General features: G+C 39.6%; 1 protein-coding gene across 2 annotated transcripts in view; it reads right to left on the bottom strand.

Annotated features, from left to right (window-relative positions):
* The window catches only part of cald1a (caldesmon 1a), a 341,833-nt gene that overhangs the window by 319,663 nt on the left and 4,253 nt on the right, over positions 1-17,917 (bottom strand). For both annotated transcript variants that reach the window (XM_044185619.1, XM_044185616.1), the window contains exon 2: positions 17,468-17,637. The gene's annotated coding sequence lies outside the window, so the exon portion shown is untranslated. The remainder of the gene's footprint in view (positions 1-17,467; positions 17,638-17,917) is intronic.

Raw genomic sequence — 17,917 nt, 5'->3', positions numbered from 1 at the left:
GCTGCAAAAATAGAGTGAAAGTCCAATTTTTCAAGCGAGCAAAACATCACTTCGCCCTGACCGCTGATGCATGAGATGGTTAGGACAGTTTGATTGAGAGCGCTGAAGGTAATTCAATACTTGCTTGTTTGCTTGCTGGCATCATGGTGTGTTAGGAACCGGTATTGGGTGTTAAGAGATGTGTCCTACATGAGCGCGTCCTGAGTTAACCTCATCCATAAATATGGGAATTCTGAGAGCAGAGGACTGTGAGGATGCTTTCTGTTTGGAACAGGAAGAAAGGGGTGCATTGGATAAATGCTCCTGGGAATAGATCAAGCCTACTGGATATCATTCATTTGAACTAAGAAGAAAGGGAAACCACTGGCTCCATCTTGTTTGGATAATGATGACAGGGATCCATTGGATACCTGGGCAGACCAAATAACAGCTTTGATCCAAAACTTAAAATCTATTTAGAATTTTTTTGTGCCTTTATTTGATAGGAACAGCTGAAGAGAGACAGGAAATGTGGGAGAGAAAGAGTGAGAGAAGGGATGGGATGCAGCATAGGGCCGCGGGCTAGATTCGAACTCCGGCCGCTGCGGTAAGCCTTGTACATGGTGCACGCGCTCTACCAGGTGAGATACCCGTGCGCCCCTCTATTAAGAATTTTGACCTTACACTCATTGTTTTATGAGAAATCTAAGACGTAAGACATGTATGTCGTATGTGTTCCATGGTTTGGAACGTAATGGTATTTTCATTAAATGTAAATCACAATTTAGAGGAGTAAATAGATAAGAAATTCCTGCAAGAATAACAATTTTATGAAGTTTAAAACTTTAATTCTTACAACCAATGCCTGTGTGAGCCTGCATAGCAATAATAGCATAGCAATAACAGGGTATGAAAATTAATTGAATTAATGGATGGGTGAAAACTGTATGATTCTAATCTAATCATATACTGTGTGCATCCATGCATGTGGGTCTTATACCGACTAAATGTAGATGAATTTACCACACCTTGGCTGATTAGTGGGGTGCACGGTGGCAGAGCGGCTACAGCTCCTGCCTCCCAATAAGGAGATCGTGGGTTCGTGGGTTCGATTCCCGGACCGGACCAACATCACACAATCTCTCTGGGTGGAGTCTGCATGTCCTCCCCGTGTTACCGTGGGTTCTCTCCGGGTTCTCCGGCTTCCTCCCACCGTCCAAAGACATGCATGTGTAGGTTAATTGATAACTCTAAATTGCCCGTATTGAATGAATGTGTGAGTGAATGGTTGTCTGTCCTTGTCTGTGTCTGTGTTCGCCTGCGACAGGTTGGCCACTGTCCAGGGTGTGCCCTGCCTAAGGCCCAAGTCACTGGGATGGCTCCAGTTAGCATATGGATGGATGGATGGATGGCTGATTAGCATATTTAATACTCTGCTTCCTTCACAAGGCTGTTTTCCTACAAACTATAGATTAGTTTTCCTGCCTGCATATATATATATATATATCTATCTATCTATATATATCTATATATCTATATATATATATATATATATATATATAAAAAATACTATATACTAAAATACTAAATACTAAAATCAGTAAAATAATCAGTTAAAGAAATTATATTTGAGTACACTCAATTGAAATTAATACACACAGAAACATGTCACAGCAGCAACCTAGCAGGTGGTTACCATACATTTACAAGGTCATTTATCTATCTATTTTACAACACAGGGTTGCACATGAAATGAGTTTGTGGTCCCTTCATGCTACACACATAGAACATAACAGATTATTAAATGTATATTAAAATTAGGTGACATAAAATAAAACTATATATAGTTATTTATATACTTACACATATTACACCCCAGGAAATAATTCTGCAGTGGATTTTTTCTTTATTTGCATCTGGTGGAATGTAAACAGCAGATAAAGATAGTGTTGATAATACGGTTTTTATCTTCACCAGTCAGTCAGTTATTGTAATCTGTATAAATATTGAGTTTATATAGTGACTTTGCTGTTGCTGCTCTAGAAACAACATTTAGTTATATTTGAAATATTAAATTATAATCCTTTTCCGAATATATTCTTTTTTTAAAGAATATATTTTTAAAAATGCAATTATTTAGTAATGAAAACTGTAATAAACTGATAAGAGTATAGCTAAGAGCAGTACTATCGATAAAATCCTAACGATACCCATCCCTAAACACAAGTTTAACACTGCAATTTGTCAAAATACACAAATTTTATTGTCAAATGATGTGGGTCCCAAGGACTCACTACATTGAAAACCTATCAACATCACTGAAAGGCGTTTTAAAATTTAGACAGCTTAATGTAGATACAGTGTGTTTTTCACACACAAGTATACAACTGCTCACACATGCACACAGAAGTGTGAACTTGCGACTTCCCAGACCATTTAGATTATTACTGCAAAGGAAGTGTTGACAGAGAGCTACCAGTGTGGGATCGGCAGCAAGTTAATTAACAGCCACGTTTTCAGCTCCCCAAAGGGAAACAACACCGGTAGGGGGAACTCAGGGTGTGTGAATTCGACCTAACAAGTACAAAACTGGAGAAATCTCACCAACACTGAATATGCATCAAAGTACCACACAGTGCAAATAACACTGCGCATATGAGTGGTGTTTAACTAATTCCTTGTATGCATTACTTCTCTCTTTGTGTTCAAACTAAATTACAGAGCCACATCATTTATAAAGCTGTTTGAACTTTTTAAAAGTTGATTCTATTGTATCTGCATCATCGATCTTTGCCACAAGCGAGAGTTTAGTGTTTTACCGTATGAGTTTTGTTGTTGCTGTTAATGAATTAATTTCCTAGAGGTCAACCAATTCTTGCAGGTTTAACTTATTACAGTGAAGGTAACAAGCTACACAACAAACAGCTGCATTGACAGCATAATTGCCCACAGCCACAAACATTAATGGTCACCCATGACTTGAAACCAATGGGAAGTCCATGAGGACTTGCTCCCTCATACAAATAAAACCCAGGCAGGTTTGTTTGTCCTCATGAACTAGTAATTTGTATATTTTCAAAACTGAGACGTGGTGATAAACATAGGTGAAGGTTTTCACTTTCATTTCTGCAGTTGACTCTGTGTCCTGAATGTCTCTAATTAAAACAAACAAGCTGTTTCTCTTAAGGGGTCAGTGTGCTGTGGCTCCCCTCTGTCCTGATGTCTGAGGCAAGAAAACAACATGTCTCCAGATCTCTATTATGAAGAAGAACCTATTCCATTTAACTGTGTTGCTCCTATGGGTGTCACATTAGTTTGATGATGTATAATTGTGAATGTTCTCTGACTCTGCTGTGTTCTCAATCTGAATGTGAAAGAATAGTTAATGCATTGAGGTTCAAAAGTTAACCATCAAGAAAAACATATATAGCTTATAACACTGCAAAAAAACTCTTCATATGCTAACACTTGATATGGCTAACTGTGCTAAAGTTTGCACATCCAGCAGACACTAAGCAACCATAGCATTTATTTGGAGTTGTGTATGAGGTGACCCGACGAATGCAAGTTTCACTCTCTTACAAGCTCTATTTTGGTCTCTACCCTCTTCTGATAATATAATTGGGTCCTTAATTGCTAAATGCTCAACTGTGTTCACTAGCTAGTTGCTAACGTAGTCTGTCTGCCTTTTGCTGCTGGGCAGATAGTGTACAGAGCTTCTTTTTTTCTAAAAAACAGCTGATGAGAGCGGTCAGACTGAACCAGAACAGTAAAGTTGTGGCCCGCAAAACCAAAACAATGAGTTGGATGACGCTAAGACACTCTATAGCTGAGGTTAACCGCAGAGTTTGGTGATACTTTCCTGTGGGTTCATCACTACAAGCACCCCCTTTGACATTACACCTAGTCACTTGAACAATTTTTTTTATTTAGAAATATTGATTAGTGCAGCTTTAAAGCTTTTTTTCCTCTTATATAAGGGAAAAAACTGCTAATCCAATAAGATTATTTCAACCTGTTTCCAATATAAATTATAGTAACTTGTTTTACAGCATAGTATCCTAGGAAGGGCCTTCATATTATTCCACAGCTCAGGATTTATATCCAATATGAGAAATAGCATGGGCTTCATTTAGCAATATGGTATGTGAGTGTGTGGAGGTCGGTGTCGTGGATGGGTATGCAGTGCACATACTGAATGCGTTCCTGTCCGCATACAGTAAAACATTTGCAATGGCAATTTTTTCAATACCTGTTGTACAATGTTGCATTGTTTACATCCATGTTTGCTACTTCGCAGTCTTCTTTAATGCCTTTGTGGGTACATTGCTACTGTACGGGCCTTTGCGTGTTACTGCCACAACTGTCAATCGGTGGAATAGCGTGAAACCTGCGATACACATTGCCACCAGTGCTACTAGTGGTCAAAAACTCCACAGGGTACCTTTAAGCAAGCGTTTAACTTGCCTAACTTTTAACAAAATATAACCCATAACTCGTTGCCATAACCATAATCTTCCCCCATAATCTTAACCATCCCAAGTGTTGGGATAGAATACGATACATGGTTTGCAGAATAATTCAATGTCAACATTCTATCTGGCGATAATATTGTGTTTCCTTATTCTAGAGCCGCATTCTGCCTTATTCTTGTTTCGAGAGCCATACACTCATTTCTAGAAAATTCTTAAAACAAGTTGATATCTATTTGAAATAGGTTAAATTAATCTTAGTGCACTGGGAGCCCTTAGTAAGGCATTCAGGACTCAATTATAGGCAAAACCAAATTGATAAGACAGTGATTTTGTGCAGTGAATAGAACAAAGTGATTCATACTTGGATTTTACTGTGAAGAATATTGTTTATCTGTCCCTTTGCCAACAAAGAGAGGTTTATGAATGGGAAGCATTACAGGACACTACATTCAAAGCAATCAGGCCCTTTTGATGAAGACACCATGCTAAATGATTAAGTTTCATTCTCTAAAAATGTCTGCTCCTCTGCCCAGATAACAAGGCTGGGGCAACACCCTATGAAATCCACCTTGACATCATGATCTACAGAACCAGCACAGTACTTTATTTCAAAATTCTTTTTTCATTCACTGAAATCAAATAGAATATAAAAAACAAAGTATCACAATATATCACACATCAATGGTGTTTAAGTGCCGCACACCGGAAACTGCAGTTGTAAGAAATTACTCAGACTCAGACTAGTGAAATCTGACATACTGTGAAATCAACATCATTGACGATAACCACTCACAGCATGACCCGGAGACAAAGACAAATTCCATCAGATTTTTACCTCTAGATTGGAGTTCACTAGTCTTTAAAAGGGGAGCTGAGAACTGCTGTGAATAAAAGAAGGGAAATATTCATTTCTGCACCCCATGTGGGGTGTGGTATGATATGGCTCTCATTTCTCTGCAGCAATCAAATTTGAGAGTGGAAATGGCAACAAGCATCCAAAGGCCTGCTGGTAGCAGCGTGCCTCACAGACAAAGGCGCCGCAAGTGCCCTGCAAACGGCATGCTGCTTTCAGCTGCACTATGATGCCTTCACTGAATAAGAGGAATAATAAATCAACTGCTGGAAGAGAGATGGAAAGAGGGGGTTGAAAGAGATGGCGGTGGGATTGAGAAGTGTAGAAATACAGAGATTCGGAAGAAAAAGGAGGAAAAAAGTGCCAAAAGCATACAAAAGGATTGGTTTTAGATTTTGCTTGATTCTCTCTATATTTGCTTTCTCATACTATCCACATAACACAACACTTCCTGGACAGCTTTTAGCTCAACATTGCCTTGAAAATGTGCATAGAATATTGGTGTTAGAATCCTGTGTGAAGCTGTCTTTAATGTCATCTCTATGCAATATAAATCAGCCTTGTTATATTTGAGTGAGCACGGACAAGAAGCATGGCTATATTTAGGAGGTAGGCTCTCCCATGATTAAACACAGAGCACTACAATTAACATTTTAAAGGTTGGCGATGCCGTAGAGAAACATGCCTGTTGTCCCTAGCACAGCACATATGGCACAGTCTCTATTCTACTCTGCTTTGCAATGCCAGCGTTGTTTACTGCATATCTTAAGAGTCTGACACAGTTAGGATGGAACACGAGCTTAAGGTTCAGGGATAATCCCTCAGAGAGAGAAAAAAGGGTAAGATTATGAGAAAATGATGAAAAACTGAGTAACATGCTGCAGGAAGACAGTGTTTCGGCTGTGTTTCAACATAGGTAAGGAGCAAAAAAGCAGACTTCAATCAAGCGATGATTGAAAAAAAGAGCCTCTGCAGTGCCTGATCCAACTCCGATTGCATGCAATTGCCCTTGAACAACTAAAAAAAATAAGACAGCTATGCCTAAATGGCAGACAAATGGAGGACCATGCAAATTCTCTGTCTGGCTAGATCCAACACAATTAGCCTCTGTTGTTTGCTGTCACAGTACCACAACCCCAGAGAAACGGAGGTGGGCAGAAGGGAATCCCATGTGCCATTTCATATCTCATGTGTGAGAATGAGACCTGAGGTAGGATCCATCTTTTGTTCTCTTCCAGGCAGAGAGCCGACTATTCCCACTTGACGCCACCTCTCCCCTGCTGTACATTTGCAGAACCTGCTCAGATGGCTCAGAGGCCGCAATTCCCTCTGCGATTTCACTTTGATTCAGACCCAAGTCTGTATCGACACATGCGCACAAATCAACATAAAAATAATAAAAAAAATATCAAACATGTCCACAGCAGTCAGAATAAATCATAGTTAAATAGGCACTTCACTAAGCCATGCATATATTTACAAGACTTGTCACTTGCACTAGAGTTTGGTTGATGTGCATGAAACATAAATAGAGAGTTAGCTACGAAATATCATAAGTGCCTCATGGGCACCGTGAAGTGGCACCTCCTCCACGCTACAGTATATGGCTGCCAATACTGGCAGTTAGTTCACACACAAGAACACAGATGTACACTCACACTTCCATTTGTCATTTTACCCACAAATCATTATGAAACTGCTGCACTCACATCATACTGTACCACATACACATGCCTGCGCCCCCCCCCCAGTCAACCTGGCCCATGGGATCATGTTGCTTCACTATAGGATGGTGGGCAGGACATTATCTTTTACTGGCTTGCCAAGAGATGTCATTGTACTATCAGTATGAATTTGACCTTTGCTGTTGTCACACATCGCGGTTTATTGTAACGTGAATACCCTCGCTGTTGAAAATATCGAGACCAGGGCGGCACATGAAAGAACGCCAGCAGGTATATTTCATTATTTCCTGGAGCATCAACCACATATACTCCAGGAGAGGTATGCAGTTGATGGCTACTGCTGCAACCACAAAGGACATACAATCTCCATCTCTGTCGGGTAAGTGCACAGATTAAATCATCACGTGTGCAGAAACATACTGTGGCATATGTCTCAGTAAAAGGTTATTTTATTTTACTGTAGCTACGAGGTGAATACTGTTTGTCATGCACAAGTATGTATGGATTATTTTGAGGTACACATATGGACAATTTTTAATGTCCCCTGGATCTATCTTGGAGTTTGGCAAAACTGCCTTATTGGAATAATCCACAAAACGAACTTCACTTGGACACGTTGCCAATGTATCATTTAAAACGACGAAGAATGTTATTTTTTATTTATTTCACCTTTTGTTTCACCTATTTTATTGTGCTACATGTCATTGTTGTTCCCATCTCAACTATTTTATGCCATTTTGGCCAGGTCTGTTTTGTAAACACAATAAATATCACATTTAAAGAATTTTAGGAAGACCACCCCATCCTCTGTGAGGCTGTACTAGTGGTGCTTTGAGCTATGGCAACGGCCGCACATGTAGATGTAGCGGCCGGTAGCTCCTTCAAATGTCGCTACATTTTAAATCTGGATTTTTTTTCGGCAATAATGCTTAAACATCGTTGAATGATGTCTGATTGGATTTGTTTTAAAGAGCTAAGCCACTCATTCCCACGGGCTTCTCCCACTAAAATAGCGAAGCTAAACAATGGAGGCTGGTAGCGAGTTGAGGAACAAAATCCAAAATGTGAAGTACGGAAAGTATGCAAGTACGGACATACTGTTTATCTTTATGGATTTATTGATGCCAAATTGACAAGAAGACAGTCAACATATGACACCTTTTATCTTGTGTTTCTAGAGTGATGTGTTTTAGCAGACATGTAAGGAATTCTTAATGTCATATTTCCTAAGGGAGTTTGGCGTAATATTTTCAGCAGAGAGCTTCAGTTTAATTCAAACTGCTAATACTGTATGTAGCCTATATTTTTTTAATGTTTTGTCACCACTACAGAAACACTAGGTAACTGCTAAAGTATGATAAGGTTGTCTGATGTTGACTGTGGTTAGTTATTGGTTTGATTAATGGTTTACAGTCTAATAATGTGTGTTTGTATTGATTACTGACAGTGGCTGATCAGGCTAATTATCAGCTAATTGTACTCGGTTTCTAACTTTCCTAATTAAACATGATGTGCTTGATGGTGTTATGACTCCTGATGAAACTTGAAAGCTCAGCATTCTCGTTGCCCTCTAGCTTCCCTTTTTAACAATTGGTCTCCCAGAAAAAGCTAATATTTCTCTGTATAATAATATGACCTCTTTCTGTCAGCTGCTGTGTGTCTGCAGTGTATTTACAGATTTGGGATTTTATTTGTTTAATTTGAAGACACATTTTCAACATACATGAGTGACCATAATTATAACCATATAGCATCAAACACGAGTTTAACACTACAATTTGTCAAAAAACACAAATTTTATTGGGGACCCACTCAAATGACCATCTGTGGGTCCCAGGGACTCACTACATCAAAAACCTATCAACATTATTGAGCATGTTAACTTGCCAACATTTGCTAATTAACACTAAACGCTAAGTAAAGCTGAGGCTGATGGGAATGTCATTAGTTTGGCAAGTATTTAGTCATAAACCAAAGTATTGAACAATTGAAATTTATCTAGCACCACCATGAGGTGGATCATCAGAGTTATTACAATTCATCCGGAAGGGAACATGAATCTCTGTGCCAAATTTCATGGCAATCCATCCAATTGTTTTTAAGATACTTCAGTCTGGATCAAAGTGGTGGACCGACCAACCGACCGACCATGCCCTGCCATGCCACTAGCATCTCAAAAAATAGATTTGCTAGAACGCTTTTAAGTGACATTTCCCCTACTCCTCCTAATCTGCATTTGCTCATGTCAGTACTCCAGGGCAGTTGATATAGGAAAGGGAGCTTGTGGGGAGGTGGAAAAGAAAATCAAAAGGAATAGATCAGTACTGCGCTAATCTCATTCCCATTTCAACCACAATTGATTTCCATAGGAAAGACCCCCGGCCTCAGGGCCTCAGCCCAGTCTCATTGTTCAGAGCCCATGGCCTTATTCAATAGGAGGTAAAGGCCAGGCTGGTGTTTATAAGAGAGATAATTAGCTTTGTATCTCGCCATGCTAAGTAGCAGCCCCTTCAAATCAATCCAGTCACTGTGACCCACCCTACAGGGTCACCTGCCTCCGTTACTGCCTAAGCAAAGGGAGTAGTAGTAGGTAGTATTTTGCATCATTTCTATGAGAAAGTAGTTGCACTCAAGGAATATGTTTGTTGAACTGGTGGGTTTATAGCTGAGCTCTCTCTTTTTCATTCTGAGGACCTGTCAACAAAACGTTTCCTTTATGCCATAGAAGCTGTTGGCCCAAGTGGTGAGTTTACATCATTATAGTGAAAGTGTGATAGAACATGGACAAATGGAAGGACAATAAACAAACCACACCATAGACAGAGGCAGAGAGAGGTGGAAAAAAAAGAAAAAAAGAACATGAGCCTCTCTATCATACAGTGAAGTCTTGGCAACAGCAATAATTGTTGGGATGACAACTGAAAATACAATTATTTTATGTCTAATAATTGTTCTGAATATTCTGTTTGGCTTCATGTGTGAGTGGAGGCAAGCACAACAGAGAGAGACTTGGAGAGAAATCTTTGGCAGTCTTAAGTAAATAAATAGAATCATTAAACCCACAACTATGTGGTCCATCCATCATAAACTGTCAAAAGCTTTTTCTAGTGTCCAAGGACCAACAACAAACTGATAGTGCACACCCTTTATGCACTCATGTTAACCTATATACCCTGAAATATGAGAGATGTGGAAGCACACACAGAGACTGATATATAGGCACATCACATAAAGCACAGGCTGTGGGTGTTGAGAGTCTAACAGACAGAACAAAACCACAAGAGAAAAAAGCAAAAATCCAGGAGCTAAGAGCTGAAAGGTCCTCCAATCTTATTGGGCTGCTTGCTGTACTGTAAATATGTCCCACTTGGTGGGAATCAGTGTAAAAGGCAGCTAGCAGCTGGTGCTTAGCGGGTTTCTGCTGGCCCAAGCCCACAGCCACCCCGGCTCACTGATGAAGACAGATGGATTGGGCCACAGCCCCGACGCAGGAAACACACCCCCAAGCCGGCAGATTAGAGCCAAACCTCCAATGGAGCCCTGATAGCCCGCTGAGGGAGGGAGAGCAGACACACGGTACACAGGCGCCTCTTCACATGAACTTTTGAACCAGGAGATGATATGGAATGAGGTCGACTGAATGTCAATGGCTGAGTGAAACGATGTACAGAGAAATGCCAGAAATTTTTGAAGGATCATGAAAGTTATCGGGAGGTAAGTGAACAGCATCCCACAAATTCAACTAATTTTAGGTAGAGAACGACCATTAGTGCTTTAACAAATGACTCATCAATGACAAGGTTACTTTCAAGAGCACGGCTTTTCACGGCCTCCAGTAAATTGATGCGGTTGGCCAATAACCCCATTGCATGTTTACACTAATGTGGCAACAGAACCTCCAGGTAGCACGGTGCAGTATAGCTGTTGGGTGTGATGTTTTTCTTTCTCCAAAAACCTCATCTTTGAATGCTATGCAACCAAACAATGGAGAGTTGGCTATGTAGGCTACAATTTACGAATAGTGAGAGACATATTTTTCATGCAGTCATGCTGTGTTTTTGAATGCATCTACTGCTGCTTAACACAGAAAAGTCATACTCTAGCATTTATTATTTTTTTTGCAGAAAAGAATGGAAATAATTAAATAAGACACTTCTATATAAAAATTGTAAATGAGCCAATTGGCAAGTGTTGGTGAGATGATTTTCTTATTTGTAAGATACTATAAGAACCCTTCTCCCTTCAGATTACTGTTCAGGAGCTGTATATACTTGGAAATGCAATTTGTTTTGTCCGTACGCTGATGGATCTTAATGTTGAACTAAAACATCACCTTTCTGAGATAACCTTATGTTAATCTGTGTTGAGGTTCATGAAATAAGTAGTTGCTGGCACTCTGACATCCCACGCAGCTCATTATTTTTAAATACATTTTTTTGTTGGTTACAGCTGGCTCCACTGTAACCACTGCTCGGTTTCAACAACACTTTGCACTTCTTGCTGATAATGTTTAATGCTACGGTTGTCAAACTAGAGGTCATGAATGTGTTACACACAGCTATGCAAAAATCATACAAGACAGCCAGCTGATAATACATCACTTTACCTAGCTCTCCAAAAAAACTCAACACAAAAGAGGCTTCTGACAGCACAACAAACGCAGCATTTTACACATATACACCCACCATTCCATATGCATTGAAGCAACATAGTGGAGCAGTCAGTGCTGGATCAATGACCATTAGACCAGTTAACCGTGACACAGCTATTCTGACTGAGATGAAATGAATGAAAATAAGGTATCAACATAAAAGGAACACAGACACAGTGTCAGATACAATATATACAAACACCTCAACCAGAACAAGTCCCAACCACTGTGCTGAGACTAAGTGACTGAGGGCCCGAGCTGGTGAAGGCTACAGTAGCCCCGGGAGGAGTTTATTGATCAGTAAAGCCTATGCTAGGTGCGTTACAGTTGGCCCGGGTGCATCTCTGATTGACTTAGTGGGATGAGAGCATAATTAAGACTGCAGCACATTAACAGATGGCTGCTGTATCATACTGAGAGTGAGAGAGAAGGTGCCTGGTGTGCATATTAGAGCATAGCGGACGGCATACAGGAAGTTGCTTGACATAGTTTATGGGCACAGTGATGTCAGTTACAGTATTTCAATATACATTTATGATATTTTATGATGATAGAGAGAGACATCAGAAGGTATGGACATTCAAAGTCAGCATGTACTGTTCTGCAAAGTAAGACACACACTGACCACGTTGTGTAGCATATCGATGCACAGCACACACCAGACACAAGGTGTAGCCATGCTGGGATCTAGGTAGAAATTAGACAAAATTGCTGCTTTTCTGGAGAGTTTACACAGATCGATCAGATTTCCCAGAATCAGAGTAATTTGCTTTAAAGATATTAACATCAACAACTAACGCAGGAACAAACATTTCGACTACTGTAATGTGTCTACAGGTCTCTTTAAAAAGCTGATCAGACAGCAGCAACTTATTCAAAACGCGTCTAGTCCTCACTAAAACCAGTAGAGCACATCACTCCAGTTATCAGATCTTTGCACTGGGTTCCTGCGAGTCGTAGAATAGTTTTTAAATTACTGTTGGTTTATGAAGCACTGAATGGTTAAGGGGCAAAATCATTTGTTTGGCTGCTATGTTACAAACTATGAAGACTTCTCAGGTCATCTGGGACAGGTCTACATACTGTCCCCAGAGTTGCCAAGATGGAGAAGTAACATTCAGTTTGTATGCACCACATAGTTGGAAAAAAATTCATGTCTGCTCCAACTCTCAGCTCTTAAAAAATAAAAATAAAAAAAAATCGAGGTTTATAACTCTTGTTTGCCAATGCATTTTATTACATTACATTTTCTCACAGAACTGTAACTGCACTAATTCTTCTGTTTATTTCATTGTAGCTCATTTTTATCTTTAATTTAATTTGTCTTTTTTATATTGCCTTATATTTCTTTTGTATTGTCTTCCCTTTTTATGTCTCATTCAAAGCACTTTGAATTGCCTTGTTGGCAAAAGGCGCTATACAAGTAAACCTGCCTTGCCTTTTATCTTTATAATAAAGTAATTATTCAATTTAAGAAAATTTATAGAGAACTGAGTAATATTTATGTTAAGATCACTGGCTTTATTTGAGTATGTATTGTTGAATTGTATGTGATCTGCGAAAAAGGAGGAAAAAAAGGGTTGGCCACCTGCAGTTATATTACCTGCCCCTTTCTTAATAATAATTAGATTAAGAATAAAGGTTTTTGTCTTCTTCCTCCACCTTTTTGGGTTATGGAATGTATAATTAGTCTGGGTTACAGTGTATTATTTGTTTTGTAAAACTGGTTTTGGGAATTACACAGTGAAATGAGCAGAAAAAATAAACTAAACTAAGGTTTATCTAACAGTAGCACAAGTAGAGAAGAGCCATACTTTCAGCAAATTAACAGTATGGTCAGTTACATAGCAATGTTTGTTTATAGTTTGCTAATATAAAATTAGCTGTTTGCTAATATTAGCTAACATTAGCAACCATAAGCTACATATCTCACCAGAACAAGTAAGATTGTAATGACTAAACCCCTGAGTGTACTAAATTGAGCAACAGTTTGATTTATTGCTTATGAATTCAACTTTTCATTTGTAAGTGGAAGATTGTGTTTCTCCTTCAAAAGTTACATCTCGCTGTAAAGGTCCAGTGTGTAGGATTTAGTGGCATCTAGCAGTGAAATTGCAGTTTGCAACCATTTGAATACCGCTCGCATCACCCTCCCCTTCCAAGCATGTAGGAGAAACTACAGTGGTCGCGAAAAACCCGAAAGGCTTTATCTAGAGCCAGTGATTGGTTTGTCTGCACTGGGCTACTGTAGAAACATGGCGGACTCCATGGAAGGGGAGCCACTCCCTCTATAGATATAAAAGGGCTTATTCTAAGGTAATGAAAACACAGCGATTCTTATTTTCAGGTGATTATACACTAATGAAAAACATACTTATAAATATTATATTCCATTTCTGACAATAGCTCCTCCTAAATGTTACACACTGGACCTTTAACATCAAGTCAGAAGCTAGCCGCATCTCATACGTACAAACTGCATCGCCTAACCAGCTACCTGACAACTCCATCATTAAATGTTTTGTAGTCTAATATTTACAACAATGAGAACACAAACTGGCTGCAGACTAACATTAATCTAATGTCCAGGAACTTTATTGAACAAGTGACTTACATGGCAGGTCTGTTCATTGTGTTTACTTCTATTTTCCAATTTAATTTTTTCTCCCTGTCTTTTGTTTAGTTTTGCCCCATCCAAATAGGATGAAAAGTTAATAGATGAGAGGAACCTCAGGGAGCAGATGAGAAAGCAGTAGTCACGATTCAAGCCACATACAATTTGATGACATGACCAGAAAAATCAATAGGAATTCATTGTGAGACACCCCCTCAGAGTTTCACTGCCAGAACAAAAGATGAAGAACAATTCAGTGCTGTCTAGCTGAAGCGGTAATAGCCCAGTAAAATCATTCTCCTGCAGGAATCAAACCATGCGTGCTCAAGCAGTGCATTATCCTTCCCATGGCTTACCCCCTGCCGCCAGCCTCCCCCCTTCATCACATACCCGGGCACCAAATCCAGACAGCGTTGTCTTTTGAAACACCATTTACAATTTGAGGGCAGTGGAAAACAAGCAGCAAAATGAAAAGTTTGCAGAAAGGCGCAGGAAAAAAAAGCGCTTCTGTTGTTCTTTTGGCAGCCAGTTAGCTGCTTTTGTTGAACTCTGCAGAGAAGTCATAACCACTTTGTAAATTCGAGGGCGATACAAGAAGCTGCTGCTAGCTTTGCAGCTGCTGTTAGCTCTGATGCCAAGCTTTGATTTAAGGGCCTGTGTGCTGCAAACATCATTGTTGGAGAGGGAAGGGAGCATCAGTTAGTTATCCAGTCTTCAGGGTCAGGCTCCTCAACCCGGGGAGAAGAGTGTCCCTGATGTCTGGACATAACAGTCACTAGAATGTTTTGTAGTTCCATGTCATCATTATCACTGTACTGTTCTCATCACGCTGTCTAAACAATCATACACAGATCAAGTATTGACGTCAAACAATTATGTATAGGATCTAAATGTTATTATATCAGAGAACCCGTTTTTTCTTGCCATTACAGTGCTAGTGTATATAAATCTTGAATGTTACTTGTATTTATAGAACCAACATATCTTAAAATACACCCACTATTGGCAGAGAAGATGCATTTGTTTCCATCTACAGATGGTTTTAACAGTTTCTACAAAATGTACTCTGCAAAGTTTGTGTTCTGAAATCTGACCCCTCCAGACTGTGATGCCACTCAGCCTATTTTTTCTGTACCTTTTCATGCAACTTCTAAAATTATTTTGTATTCCCATGTGGTGCTGGTACTTTCTCTTTTCTGCCTGAATGCTGCTTATCTGAATTTTTCAGTTTCCTTCTCCCACAGCTCCTCTTCGCTGTTCTCTGGCTCAAATATGGATGGATATCACCATTCGCCATATAGTTATTCCCCGAGGGTTTTCTTGCCAATGGTTTGATTCTTCCTGGGGTGGAAATGTTCTCTAAAGTTTCCAAATATGAACTAGCATTAGCCAGTTTAGCTAGAAATGACATTATCCCCATCCACAAAATTGGATTTCTTAGTAATAAAGTTCAGTTCTATGTGTATTCATAATGTTTTCTGTTATAATTCAGAAACAAAAAGCCCTTTTCTGTATTTTTTTCCCCTCACTTTCTGCTGGAGCAGTGCGTACTAGGCTAACGCAGTTGCATACAGTCAGCCAGTTCACAATTTACAGCTCGCAATTATGAAGTGGGATAGAGCAATGTTAAATTACACCATGAAAACAGTATGACTTAATCTGACTGAATCTGGGGGTTACTTAGAGCTTCAGATATAACATGACCCATTGTTAAAGTGACGTTAGCATCACTGTAAGTGACTTTAGCACCAGTGGTTTTGAACTACTTATAATCCACATCTAATTGATTAGCTTGCTGTCCTTCGCCTTTATTTGTAACCAAACCACAATTTTACAGCCCTGAAAGTTAAGAAACTGTAGCTACATGTTGAGAATGTGAGATTTATGTACTAAATAACCAACATTGCTGACTAACCAACTAATTCTTGAGTTGACTGCCTTAAATGTTCCTACCTTTACATTTAAATGTATTAAACTGTTATTCATTTCATTCAATAAAAATGTACTGACGAGGGAAAATCAAGCTCTCCGAGCTAACAAGCTTGCTTAACGGTCAGTTAGCAAACTCGTCAGCTTGTTAGCGGTTAACACAGTTTATTCAAAAGATGTATTTGTACCAGAGACAAAGTGTAACAGTTTTTACTCAGACAAGAGGAGGTCAAATAAAAGTGGAAGGTGCAACACAGCTAATAAGCTACAATAGCTTGGACGGCTTTCCGTCCCCTCAAAAAGGTCAGCACTGTCAAGACGGCCTGCTATTGGTCAAAGTTGAACTTTACATGGAACAGTCACACAGACTCATTTCATCTCCTTGAGCAGATACTGTGATCGTGATCCACTAGAATGGAGTGAAATTTTGCCTTTTTAAATCTTGGTGGGACCAGGCCTTTACTATGTCTCTATTATGTATATTTTTATTACCTGCAAGAAACACTAGAAACAAGTTGTCAAACAGAGACAAGCCCACTACAAAACAATCTGTCACTGTATACATACCTCTCTATTTAATTGATTATAGAGAGAATAAACCAATATATTATGTGAGACCACCACCCACATCAATATTAGATGTTTTATAGTATATAATAAATTCATTGAATGTCTTCATAATGAGGTGGAACTGTTCATGTCGATTTTTTAAAATACGCCCCCTGGGGGAAAAAAGTGATGCATTATGCCCATTAGATCGTATGCCAAAATATTTGCTATCTACAACTGCATTACGGTAGAGTGCGGAGCAGCCACGTATGTAAGCTTGGTCTGTTCATTTTAAACCTGTAGTCGCCAATATCCAATATTGTCCCAGTTATGTCACTCTACAGTCAGGGAGATTTCCCTTTAAGCTTATTAAACTGTATGCTTACTCAAGCTACTCCAGCCCAAAGTAGTCTACTTTATACTGACAGAGGTTAACTTCCCCGTTGCCCTTACTGTGCCATCCTTCCTGCCCTAATGCAACCCCTGAGCTGGTTTTTAACTCAACAGCAAACCCTTATAGGGACAATGCTTCAAAATCTCACCTGACCTTATGTTTATTCATGTGTGTAGGAGAAACAAGAAAGGCCTCTTCACAGCTGAACTAGCCAGGCAGAACTAAGGCGATCACCCAAGAGACCGGAGACGGAGAGAGCCTAACATTTAATTTAATATACACCCCACGGAGAATGAGGGCGGGTGACAGCGAGAGGTTAGATAAGGGTAAAAGAGTACCGTTTAGCATGGCTGGCATGATGCAAGTCTTGATGCAGCTGCCCTCTGGTCTTGCCGTGCAGACTACTGAACCACAAGGGCTGGAGTGGAAGCCAGGATCGGGAACCCTTGGTGGGCACGAAGGCTCAGTAAACAGGGTCACCATTTGCTGACCTTCGGAGGATGACTCACTGGAAAGGATAGGGGCATATGATAATGAGAGAACCGAAGTAGTGTGGTTCAAGTGCTGGATGAAAGAGTCTCAAGAGGCATGGGCGTAGCATACTGAGGAAAATTAAATACTTTTAATTATTTTTGGGTGCAATGCTGTCACAGGTAGTATTAATGTATTTTACAGAACCCAACGTAACTCCACAACTTAACCCCTTAACATCCAGCTTCTATAATCCCCCCTAGCTTTCAGGTTTAAGCAGCTTTAAGGTTATCATTTTTCCAAATTGTCTGGCAGTA

Source organism: Siniperca chuatsi, linkage group LG23 (genome assembly GCF_020085105.1).
Source record: "Siniperca chuatsi isolate FFG_IHB_CAS linkage group LG23, ASM2008510v1, whole genome shotgun sequence".
Taxonomy (NCBI): domain Eukaryota; kingdom Metazoa; phylum Chordata; class Actinopteri; order Centrarchiformes; family Sinipercidae; genus Siniperca; species Siniperca chuatsi.
Note: the sequence above shows the minus strand (reverse complement) of the source record. Positions and strands in the feature narration are given on the sequence as shown.